Here is a 13,149-nt window from a genome sequence, read left to right on the forward strand (position 1 = left end):
TCAGCAGGGGAGGGTGCCTAGGGGACAGAGCAGCCCCACGCTCCCTGGGGGCTGGACCCAGCGCATGGGGTGGGGTGGGCAAAGAGGGTACTAAGCCCCTGTCCGGGGGCTGCGGTGAAGCCTGCAGGGTCAGGTTGGGAACAGGCTGGAAATTGTTTCCCACCCCAGTCCAGAGCTTAGCGGCTTCCCCATGCATGCATTGCCCAGGGCTTTGGCACATGCAGGGCTCGGCTCCTCCTGGCCAGCGTCCCGGGCCGGAGGGTCTTGGGCTTTCCCGGGGTGCTGGCCCAGCCAGAGGCAGTGGGGGAAGGAAGGAGTCTACCGGCCAGACTATTGATAAGTGTAGTATTCCAAACAGGAGCTGGTTCTCCGCACAGCGCTGGCAATGGGATGTGTCCTGCTGGGGGGGGATGGGGTGATAGAGAGGAGCAACAGGACTTGTGGAGGTGAAGGGGCAAAGCAGGGAGAGGACAGTGAGAGGAGGAGCATGTAAAGGGCCGATGGGTGGGCAGCAGAAGTGACCTATAATCAGCCACTGCCTGGTACCTGCCCTCACTCTCTAGCCACTGCAGCTCACAGCACACAGCTAGGGCTGGCCAGAAACGGGACCGGGAGCAGGGCCCTGCTGGTCGAAAGCCGGCTTCCAGCAGGGGCTGCGCTGACAGACCAGCAGGGGGAGCAGCTGGCCCTGCGCACTGCATCTTATCCCTGCCACCAGCTATGGATCCCCACCCCCATCACTGGTCACTGGACCCCCCCCCACCCCCCCCCGCACTGGTGGGAGGATGGCTCGCGAGCAAGGATCCGGCCAGCAGCAGGACTCATTAGTACTGATGCATGCGGGGAGACTGAAAATATGGGATAGTTTGCCCATTTTTAAGAAAAAGTCAGGACAGCTTAAATATGGGATTGTCCCTTTAAAAACTGGACATCTGGTCACCCTATTTATAATTACATTTCACCAAACCAGCAACAAATATAAATTCCTGGATCACTGGACTAGTCTTACCATGGAGTTACAGACAGTCTCCTTAAGCTCTCCAGCCCATCTCACCACGCAAACAAACTGCACTTAGTGATAATGGTCACATAAACCAAAAATCACACCACATCAGGTTCTTCCCAGTTCCAAGAAACCAGTCACTTCCCCCTCATCAGTTGGTACTCTGGATCTTACACCAAGGACAACACTGGTAGCCAATGCTATAGTTAACTAACTATAGGTTTATTAGCTGAGAAAAATAAATGTGTTATTGAGAGGTTAAAGCAGGTACATTACATTAACAGGTGAGTCAAAGTTTGTGAACCCCAAAGGATAACAGGGATGTAGTAATCTGCCAGTTCAGGGCCACCCAGAATAGCTCTGGGGATCTCCGTCTTCTTGTTTAGTTATTCCACCCTGTTAGAATCCAAACAGTCCAGAGATAAAGGATCTTCCTTTGAATCAGTACTTATAGCTTCTTCTCCACACAACAGTCAGAGACATGTTCTTACTCACACAATGGCCAATTGCTTTGAATTTAGCACTCTTCATTTGCATTCAATGAGCTATTTAATTACACGCTTAGACATAATATAACTGCCTGCCTTTACATTATAATAAGAATAGATACATGAAAAGAATACAAGTAACATTCCATTCGTTTCATGAAGTTCTAACATCTGAATACACTCTTAGATTAACACACACTTTGATCTAGGTCTATTTAATTACCAGGCATGCTTAATGTAAATGTAATGTAATAGTAAACAACAAGATCTAGTTAGGCAAAAACAATGCAATTAACATCTCCTTTGATCTCTATTAACACACTTGTGAATTGGCCTGAATATATACTAATACATTTCACTCCTTTGATAGTCACACACAAGTGAATGGGCCTATGGCTCTGGCCTGGCTTTGTCAGCATCACACCTGCCACCAGGAGTTATGTGAGCCCTTCACACCAGGGTCCTGCATTCTCCCCCCATGCCATGGGCTGTGTGCATGCCCCTATTCTCCCATCGATACATCCCCATTCCCTCTTCCATCCCTCCTCCATGTTGTTTTTTTCTGGGAGATGAGTCATTCAGGTGGCCAACATCTTAAACTCCACTGGGATGCCAGGAGCTTCATTTCTCCCTCATATTCAGTTGACTGATTTCCCCTCAAATCAAAAGGGTTCTGGCCATTGGTGCCCAGGGCACCACCTGAAATTTTGAAATTGATCAGATGAGGCATTTAAAAGCTATCCCATTACAGACAGAGAGACAGACAGAGAAATGGCACCAAGCGGAGTGTAAGGGCATCGCATGCCTGGCCAAAAAGTGACATTTCTAGGCTTTTTTTTAATCCCTTGGAGAGGGCAGCATCCACCACTTCCCTTCCTCGCCCATCCCCCCAGCGTAAATGGAGAAAATTTCTCTCATCAATAGCCAGCAAATCTCAGTACAGATGCACAGGGGCAGCCTCTTCCCCATGGTGGGAACTTAGCGGGGCTAGACAGAAATGTGGAGGGCTGTGCTATATATCTTGTGGGCACACGTACATATTTATTTGTCTAACAATGCGCACTTAAATGTCTCTTTTATCCATGTTATCCTCAAAAGGAGAATAAAAATATACACAGATCAGTTTTAAACTTTATCTCTGGCAGCTACCTGGGCCAACATTTATTCACAGAAAATCAATAGGAAAAAAAATTGTACTCAGGATGTTCCTCTCTCAAAACCTCGTCTCACTCTCCTGTAAACCATTTCTCATTTAATTTTCTTTGAAAATTCTTGATCATTTATACACAAAATAAATCAACATCAGTCAAACATGGCATTTTAGAATTTCATTTTATAAAGCTCCTGGTTGGCCTGAACTGGGGCTTATACAGTATCTGGCTAACAAGCAAATGAGATCAGGCAAAAATTGTAGGACAGTAAATAGTCAAATCATCGGCATTTATACATCAGTGAAAGTCAGGGCAGTGAAGCTCAACCTTGGCTGCCACAGCTCACTTAAAGCAATTTTAAAATCACGTTTGGATACAACAGGAATTACTGAAATGTTCATTCACATCTTTATAGACACTTTCATCCAGAAGGATCCATTTGGATGTTACAGACAGAGCTGGGCCAAACCATGCCATGCGAGCAGGGGGGAGGAAACCCAGGCAAGTATTAGCCAAAATGGCAGTATGTGACCTTCTAGCTGGGACCACAGATTTCTTAGCACCACTAACTGCCTTCCCTGGCTTCTCCCCACAGCACCCCCATGCAGAAGGGTAGCAGGCAATCACAGGGCAAATAGCCAATGCACCATGGCTTCTTAGCTTTACTACCCTGGATGAGAGATGTGTGCGGGGCAGTGAGCAGAGCAGAGGGAAAGACCATTCCCAGGGATGGGGTGGGTTTCCCATGGAGCCTTGGTGTCTGTTGGGTTTGTGGGGATTCCCTTTGAAACCTCAGGGTCTTTTGGGGTTGCTGGCTGCATCCCTCCTTTCCCCATTACATTATGCTGCAAACCTCCCTCATTGGTGTTTCTGAAGTACTTTCCCCCTCCCATGTGTTACCCCAGAGAAGGCGAGCATCAGGGCCAGGCTGTTTGGTGTCAGATTAGCCATAAAAGCACAGGATATTGATCCTCTAAGTAGCAGAAGTGGATGGTTCGTATTCGGGGGCTCTTGGAGGGAACACTCATGTGGGAAAGGTTTGCAGGTCACTGGATGGTACCACTGTATCAGCAAAATGCAGTGGTGAGGACAAATTGGGATTTTGGCGATTTGCTCCTTAAGACAGAGGTGCAGAATCTCCACATTTGGGTCTTTCCCTCCTTCTTTAATTTTGCCATACATCGATATGTGATGTGAAATGTGATGGGATGTGAAATGTGAAATAGCATTGTTTCTTTATCTGTTTGGAAGCTGCAACCTGTGTCTGATATTAAAAGAGAATCACCATTACATTTAAGGGAATTAACTTCTGTAATTCTCCATTCACAAAAGAGTTTCTCAGCCTGTTTTTGATTTCAATGTAAAGGCTTCCTTTAGGCTCTTTAGAACAACTCTCTGCAATAAGTTTCATCATAATCTGCTTTGCCATTTACTTTTCCATCAGTGTAACTATTGCACTCTTCTATTAAGGATTTAGCTAAAGCCTCTGTTTTATGCCAGCATTCCTGTGTCAAGAATTCTTTCACACCTGATATTGATAGTGTGTAACCTCTGAACACTTTTAAGTCTAAGTATTCCTTTTTCATTTTGAAATTTTGTGTTTTATAAGCACACAAGCTTTTGGCATCCCGTAACATCTTCCAGACTGCACTGCCCCTATCCGCTAGGTCTCTTCTCAGCTAGAACTCCACATCTTCAAATATGTTGCGTCTCTGTAAAGGAATGAGTGATAATTCTGACAATGTCTCTCTCCACATGTTCTCCAATTCCTTCTCCAGTTCATCATTATTTAATTTACAGTTGCTTTTCCTGCAATGGTTCAGAAGCCCATCCACTTTCTCTTCAATTTTTCTCTTGTACTCTGACAGGACAGAGTCTGTTTTGTGTTGGCCTTTTTTAATATGAATCGCTTCTTGCCACTTGCTGAATGAATAACTCTCCAGTTCATTCCTGAGACTATTGGCACTTCTTCTAAAATCTTCTTTGTACTTTTCTATCAGGTGCAGATTTGCTGCTCCACTTTCAAAATACTGTTGTAAATGATTCAAAATCTTCTCTGCTTCTTGCCTCAGTTTTTCCTGTGCCTCACTCTTTAGTCTGATTGAAAGATTAGGGTCTAGTTTATCTGGTGGCTGATTTTGGATGAAAGTTTCCTTTTCAGATACCCAGAAAGGTATCTCCTTCCGGAAACCCCATTCCCACTCTGCATACTTCACAGACAGCTGGTTATAGGCTTCATCAACAAGGCTGTTTCTAAAGCTGAAAATGAAGTTCTCATGTTTTACAGCATTCCACAGGCTCCTCACCCATTCAAGAAATTGGGGAATGTCCTTGGGAGTTCTCTCTTGTGAACAATCTTTCAGAAATTCAAACAAATATTTCTTTAATTCATAAACCTTTTGACTGTATCCCAAATTCACTGGAGCCATGGGGGAGAGTCCGTGCCACAAAGCAGGAATGTACCAATTGTGTTTTTCCAGATCATAATCCATAATATCAGAAAAATTCATCTCCTTGCATTTCTTTTCCATGTTGGCTGCAACTTTGGTCATTTCATTCAGCTGTTCCAGGAGGTGTTTCCTGTCCCTCATGTTTTGTTCATGTGCAGACACGTCACTGACATTCTGATGCACAAACTGGCAGTTGTTTTTTTTCCCGATTTTCTCCATTCTGAGAAATGCATGGACCACAATTTGCAGAACATCTTTCATTTCAGTGGCATTCTCCATGGCCATGTTAACGATGGTGATGTCACTCAGTCCAGTCACCAGGGTGGCCAGCTCATTGTCATGTTGATAACTATCCTCCAGCTTGGCCATTTCGGGGGCTTTCAAGCCTTCTGTGTCTATCACCAGGATGAAATCACAGCCCAGTTCCTGCTGAAAGTTCCCTGCCACTTTAATGAGTAACATGAAGGCTCCCCGTGTGCATCAGCCACTGCTCACTGCAAACTGCAGGCCGAACATGGTGTTGAGGAGGGTGGATTTCCCAGTGCTCTGTACTCCCAGCACCATCAGAACCAGCATTCTGTACCTTCCCCCCAGCTTGGCATCAAGCTGACTCAGAACATCTGTTACCCACTGCAGTGGGATGTTGGAAATGTCTCCATCAATGATCTCCATGGGAAACCCTTTCAGCATGAGGTCAGCTGCTATGCTTGGGAGATGGGTGAATTGCCTTTGGCTTTCTGCCATTTTACCTTCTTTAACCATTGAGCATTCAGCTTCATAAAACTGCCCCAACTCACGCATGAAATGCTGCACTCCTAAGGAACTGGCAGAGATTAATTTGTCTAACTCTGCAAACATTTTGGGGTCATCTTTTGAGTTTTTGCATTTCTCTTTATATTGATCCCATAGTTTAGAAAGATTCTCCCTAGCAGTGGGATCCAGGCCAAACTTCATCCATTTCAGGAAGTAATGTTTCTCCCTGTGATGTAGGTGTTCTATTCCAGTAATAAATGTAATCAAACCATCAGTAAGGTCATGTTTATTCTGCTGAGCACATAAATCCATTAATTTCTTTTTCAGCTGAGATTTATAGTTCTCCAGTGGGGTGTCTCCTTGCTTTCTCATTCGGCACAGCTCTTTATCCACTTCAGCCAAGTTTCTCCATGTCTCCCCTTGGAGTCTCAGCTTTTCCCTCTTGTACTTTGCCACATCTTTGATTTGTGCAGTGATTTCCTTTGCATATGTGTTTGGGGTCTGACATTCCTTGTTATCCTCATCTACCTGGATGCCTAATTGACGTGCTGTCTCAGCCATGGCTTCTATACTCACTCTCTTGGGAGAAGATTTCATTATGGCTGCTATTGCAGACTGCAGAACTTTTACAAATTGTGCCTTATTTGTGGTACCTCCTTTCCACAGCACATGTGACTTGTTCAGTTTCAGCATCGAGGCTAACTTTTTCAGGAATTCCAGCGTTTGCTTGGCTTTCCCAGCCTGATAATTGAAGATGAAGTAGTATTTAGTGGCTGATCCCTGCAGAGATGATAACAGCGTGCATTCTCTCTCACTGATGCTCTCCGTTAATATGAACACTGCTGAGGAGACCTCTGTTAAAAAGCTGAACTGCAGCCAGTGCAACTCAATGTCTCCCCGCAGGTTTGCAACCACAACAGGCTCTGGGAAAAGATCCAGATTCTCCCTCCCAGCAGGGAAATACCAGGAAATCTCGAGCAGCCCACCTGCGATTTCCCGAGGGATGTTCCCAGACTCCATGTCTCGATGGATGAAGAAATCCTGGTGCTGCTGGGAGGGGCTGAGAACCTCATTGAGGAGGTGGGACTTGGAGAAGCTGCAGCTCCCCATCCGCACAAAGGAAATGGTTGGCATTGACGTGAGCACCAGGCTCTCCTCTCTGAACCCTCTACTCTCTGACAGGGAGTGCGGCCTCCACTTCCTCACCATGTCCCTCATGGCCCACAGCAGTAGGGTGCACTTGGGGGTGTCGAGGGCAGGTAGCAGCAGAGGGAGAGCAAACTGGCACATGGACATTTTGGACAGGATCTCCTGCTGTAGGAAACTGTCTGAGGAAAGCAGAATGGCACAGAGAACATCAAGGGTGTGCAGGGAATCACTGGTGTCTGTGTCACTGAGAAAAGTAAAATCTTCAGGAATATCCAGCTCCTCTTTGTCCATAGTTAGTGTTTGATCAGTGGGTACCCTGTGCTCAAGGCTTGTGCTTCTTGCCATCCCATTCAGAGCCATGAGCTTCCTGAGGAAATGCCAAGGTAAATCTCCTGTTGTCTGAGGAGGGCAGTTCTTTAGACTTTCTGGTGTGATTTCCAGGACATCTCTCAGCTTTAGTTTCCTGCTTCTGTATTTCTCCTTTTCTAACTTTGACTCGATGTACTGAAGGGCTTTTGGTCTCTCTGCAGAAAGGTAATACAACATAAACACTTTGATAAACTGAAAATGTTTTCAGGTGGAACTCTTACTTTGGTATTAGGGCCATAATGTGAAGGAATTGCAATTATTAAACAAAAATCATGGAGGTCTGCATGCTCCTTATAAGTGACAACCACTTAGAGGGGTCGTGTAGCTGGAGTACTGAAGCACCATTTATCTGGTGCAACCTTCACAGATTTGACCCAACTGTCACACTCTCAGTCATCCTAACTGAAATGCCACACTTATGGAGAGCTACGGAAATTCTTTCAGACAGGTCATGTATTCAACTAGAAATGTGGTTTTGGTTGGCCTAAAATTATTGCAATTTTGATATGAGAGGTTTCAGCCATTCATAAAATGGCCAGAGAAGAAGGAGGAGGTGGTGCTGCTGTTCCCTCCCCCAGTCCTCCCATAACATGTAGCCCAGTGGATGTGGGAAAGCCAAGTTTGAAATCCTGCTCTGAAACAGGTCCCAAATTAACTTTTCTGAGTCACCAAAAATTTCAAAATATTTTAGATTTGGTTTGACGCAAACTAAATATTGTTTTTTAAAGTTTTTTTTTTGGAACCACCACCAAACCAAACAAACACTTACTCATCCAGCTCTGCTCAGTTGCAATGCAGGCAATCCTTCAGGCAATGCATAAATTCTTCCTTCTTTCCACCTCCCTTGTTTACTACTTCACCTGATGGTGTTCTTGTCACCACTTTTCTTCTCAGTACATCACACTAGGGCAGGAAGTGAGGATGAATATGCAGTCAGCTTACTGGCCCACACTAGCAGCATATTCTACCCAGGAGACAGATCCGCAAATGTTACAAAGGCTGAATGATGACTAGAAATTGTAGCAACCAGCATGGAACTTAGAGGGAGGGTCACAAGTTGCAGGAGGGAAGAGTATGGAGAAAGCACCAGCAGGTCAGTCTGTGTGCACATGGCTCGAATGCTAAGCTCCAAGTGCTGCAGCTCTGTAAATAGTTGCTTGAACGAAGGGCTGGCTTAGTTTAATAAGACTGGATCCTCACAGAGGAAAAGATTGATGGATGATATTGAAGCAAATTGAGAACAAACAGACAAAGGCGTATAATTTAAATAACACCAATATCTTGAACACTAGAGGTGTAGAAGCATTCGATGACAAAGTCTGTGAGTACGCTGTTCGAACATTATGCCAAGATGACCAGGCTCATATATGGTGATGAGGATAGAGCCATTGCAAAAACATGCAAGATGGAGTATTTGGGAAGAAAGGCGAAGATCATTTAAATATGTGCCTATAGAATTCAGTACCATGGCTTCCGAGAGATCTTTCTCATACCTGAGCGAGAAGATGCAATAGAGAAGCTTGAACCAAGCAATTCCCCTGGGCTGGACCCCATCTGTGACCATGAGCTAAAGCACTTTGGGAAGAAGGCTAGAGCCAGGTTGTTGGACATCAGAAATTACTCAAGCATAAAAAAGGAAGGTACCTAAATTGATGGAAATCACCAGTTACTGTTTCTCTGAAATCCGGCAAGGATCCCTCTTTTCCAGGCAGCTATTGGCTTATATCTTTAATCAGTCTCCTTTGCAATATAATGGAAAGAACAGTACAGTCAAGGCTTCTATGGTGGCTTCTAAAAGAAGGAAAGGTAGAACCTACCCAAATGGCTTATGGGCCTTTGCACTCAATGACAGACTTGCTGGTGGCCTTCTGGCAGCCTCTTAGCAATGGCTTCCAGAAAAAGCCACCGCAGTCATCAACAGGAGTCTGTTTTAAACTCAGTGCAACATTTAATGGAGTCTGGTATAATAGGCAGTGAGATGGGAGTTTGGTAAAATGCACCTCTGGATAAGAGGTTTCCTACCATACAGGAAAAAAACCCACTAAGATTAAGTTATACTCCTTCAAAGACCATGAGGCCAGGATTTCTTCAGGGCTCAGTATTAAGTCCTGGTGTTTTTTTGCTGCTCTCCTCTGGTCTGTCAGACTACCTGAAATGATATGAATACACCTATGCAGACGATGTTGCACTTCATACCATGGGTCTTGAAAAAGATATATGGAGAATGGATTGAATGAGGACTTAGAAATCGTAACTAGATGGGCAACGCAACATAAATTCAAGCTCAATCCAGCAAAAACAAAGTCCACCTACTTTACCATAATTATAGGAGGTTCAACTACAGTCCAATCTTCACACTGGCTGGAGAAGGTATTGCTGTTGAGAAAAATCTGCTATACCTTAGAGTGACATTGACACTGTACTCATGTTTGGACCACAGGTCAAAAAGTTGGCAGCCAAAGCAAAGAAGAGATTGGCTCTTCTATAATGTATTGCAGGTACCAACTGGGGTTCACATGTTTGAACACTGAAAACAACATGCTGCTCAATATCTCATCCAATACTTGAATAACTCTTACCTGTCTGGTCACATAGTGCTCTCAGTAACCTTGCCAAGATCAATGTTGTGCAGTCATCTGCAATTCACACACTAACTGGAGGTGTAAGATCCACTCCAACAGCAATTTGTAAAAAGAGTTTTTGATGTTCAACCACTTGAGAATCATAGAGAAGAATAGCTATTTTGGCATGGAAATTATCTCATTCCCTATCTGAATGTCATCACTGTTCAGGTCTGTTCAGAAACTGGAAAACCAACTTAAGGCTGAAAAGATCCTCTTGTTTCCAGAAGTGCACAAAGGCTACTGGAGAAACAGAAACACTTGATGATGCTATGAGGGTAGAGTGTGTGAAGCAACATGTACACCCACTAATCCCTCCACATGAATCTATTTACTTTAATAAATATCTCTCCCTTTGGGAACCTTGCTCAAAGGAACATACGGAGTTGGCCACCCTAAAGAAAATTGTAGAAAAGCCCATTGAACAGTATCAGTCACAAGGCAAACAGATTCATCGGTACACTGATGGTTCATCAAATAAATCCTTTAAGAATGGTGGCTGTGAATGAAGAATGTCTTCATCCAGGACCCTAGTGGAGAACATACTCATGGCACCACAAGAAATAAACAGAGCAGAAATAGAGGCCAGTGTTGTGATCTTTGTTGACAGGTGTCGATCCTCAGTTCCTTTAGAAGAAACCAGAATGCTCTCATCAATGCAATGCATAAAGAGGTTTGGAGGATCAGAGAGAGAGGCAATAAATTAACTTTGGAATATATTCAATCACATGTTGACATATACGGGAGTGAGATAGCTGATAACTGTCCAAAACTGGAAGATCGGAAATTCATGAAAAAACTCATACAGATACAGACAGACATCATCTTCCTTTCCAAATGCAGACAGATGGACATCATACCAAAAGGACTGAAGGTAAAAAATCCATTACAATCTATATACCACACAGACTATGCTGACAGCTTGTGCCGCACGCTCTGAAAGAAACTGTGGAAGCACCTGATCAACATCCTCTACAGCAAAGAGGGAAAGATTAAGAATGAGCTCTCAAAACTGGATACTCTCATAAAAAAACAACCCTCCACACAAACTTCCTCGTGGCTGGAATTTACAAAAACTAGACAAGCTATTTACAACACACACTTTGCTTGTCTACAAAAGAAAAAAGTCACTAAACTATCTAAACTACTACATGCCACAAGGGGCCACAGCAATGGTTCCCTTAACCCACCCGGCAATATTGTTAATCTATCCAATTATACTCTTAGCCCAGCAGAAGAATCTGTCCTATCTCGGGGCCTCTCCTTCTGCCCCTCCACCCCCACGAACATGATACAGTTCTGCGGTGACCTAGAATCCTATTTTCAACGTCTCCGACTCAAGGAATATTTCCAACACACCTCTGAACAACATACTAATCCACAGAGACCTTCCTACCAACTCTACAAAAAGAAGGATTCTAGGTGGACTCCTCCTGAAGGTCGAAACAACAGACTGGACTTCTACATAGAGTGCTTCTGCCGACGTGCATGGGCTGAAATTGTTGAAAAGCAGCATCACTTGCCCCATAACCTCAGCCGTGCAGAACACAATGCCATCCACAGCCTCAGAAATAACTCTGACATCATAATCAAAAAGGCTGACAAAGGAGGTGCTGTTGTCATCATGAATAGGTCAGAATATGAACAAGAGGCTGCCCGGCAGCTCTCTAACACCACTTTCTACAAGCCATTACCCTCTGATCCCACTGAGAGTTACCAAAAGAAACTACACCATTTGCTCAAGAAACTCCCTGAAAAAGCACAATAACAAATCCGCACAGACACACCCCTGGAATCCCGACCAGGGGTATTCTATTTGCTACCCAAGATCCATAAAACTGGAAATCCTGGAAGCCCCATCATCTGAGGCATTGGCACCCTGACAGCAGGATTGTCTGGCTATGTAGACTCCCTCCTCAGGCCCTACGCTACCAGCACTCCCAGCTATCTTCGAGATGCCACTGACTTCCTGAGGAAATTACAATCCATCGGTGATCTTCCTGAAAACACCATCCTGGCCACTATGGATGTAGAAGCCCTCAACCCCAACATTCCACACAAAGATGGACTACAAGCCGTCAGGAACATTATCCCCAATAATGTCACGGCCAACCTGGTGGCTGAACTTTGTGACTTTGTCCTCACCCATAACTATTTCACATTTGGGGACAATGTATACCTTCTGATCAGCGGCACTGCTATGGGTACCCGCATGGCCCCTCAGTATGCAAACATTTTTATGGCTGACTTAGAACAATGTTTCCTCAGCTCTCGTCCCCTATTGCCCCTACTCTACTTGCGCTATATTGATGACATCTTCATCATCTGGACCCATGGAAAAGTAGCCCTTGAGGAAGTCCACCATGATTTCAACAATTTCCATCCCACCATCAACCTCAGCCTGGACCAGTCCACACAAGAGATCCACTTCCTGGACACTCCGGTGCTAATAAGCGATGGTCACATAAACACCACCCTATACCGGAAACCTACTGACCGCTATTCCTACCTACATGCCTCCAGCTTTCACCCAGACCACACCACACGATCCATTGTCTACAGCCAAGCTCTACAATACAACTGTATTTGCTCCAAACCCTCAGACAGGGACAAACACCTACAAGATCTCTACCAAGCATTCTTACAATACCCACCTGCTGAAGTGAAGAAACAAATTGACAGAGACAGAAGAGTACCCAGACTTCACCTACTACAGGACAGGCCCAATGAGGAAAATAACAGAATGCCACTAGCCATCATCTTCAGCCCCCAACTAAAACCTCTCCAACGTATCATCAAGGATCTACAACCTATCCTGAGGGACGACCCATCACTCTCACAAATCTTGGGAGACAGGCCAGTCCTTGCCTACAGACAGTCTCCCAATCTGAGGCAAATACTCACCAGCAACCACACACCACACCACAGAACCACTAACCCAGGAACCTATCCTTGCAACAGCCCATTGCCAACTGTGTCCACATATCTATCCAGGGGACACCATCATAGGGCCTAATCACATCAGCCACACTATCAGAGGCTCCTTTATCTGCACGTCTACCAATGTGATATATGCCATCATGTGCCAGCAATGCCCCTCTGCCGTGTACATTGGCCAAACTGGACAGTCTCTACGTAAAAGATAAATGGACACAAATCAGATGT

General features: G+C 44.8%; 1 pseudogene; it reads right to left on the reverse strand.

The window, feature by feature from the left end:
• Nucleotides 1–4,024: 4,024 nt before the first annotated feature.
• Nucleotides 4,025–7,285, reverse strand: LOC140913577 (up-regulator of cell proliferation pseudogene; annotated as a pseudogene).
• Nucleotides 7,286–13,149: the final 5,864 nt, after the last annotated feature.

Source organism: Lepidochelys kempii, chromosome 6 (assembly GCF_965140285.1).
Source record: "Lepidochelys kempii isolate rLepKem1 chromosome 6, rLepKem1.hap1, whole genome shotgun sequence".
Taxonomy (NCBI): domain Eukaryota; kingdom Metazoa; phylum Chordata; order Testudines; family Cheloniidae; genus Lepidochelys; species Lepidochelys kempii.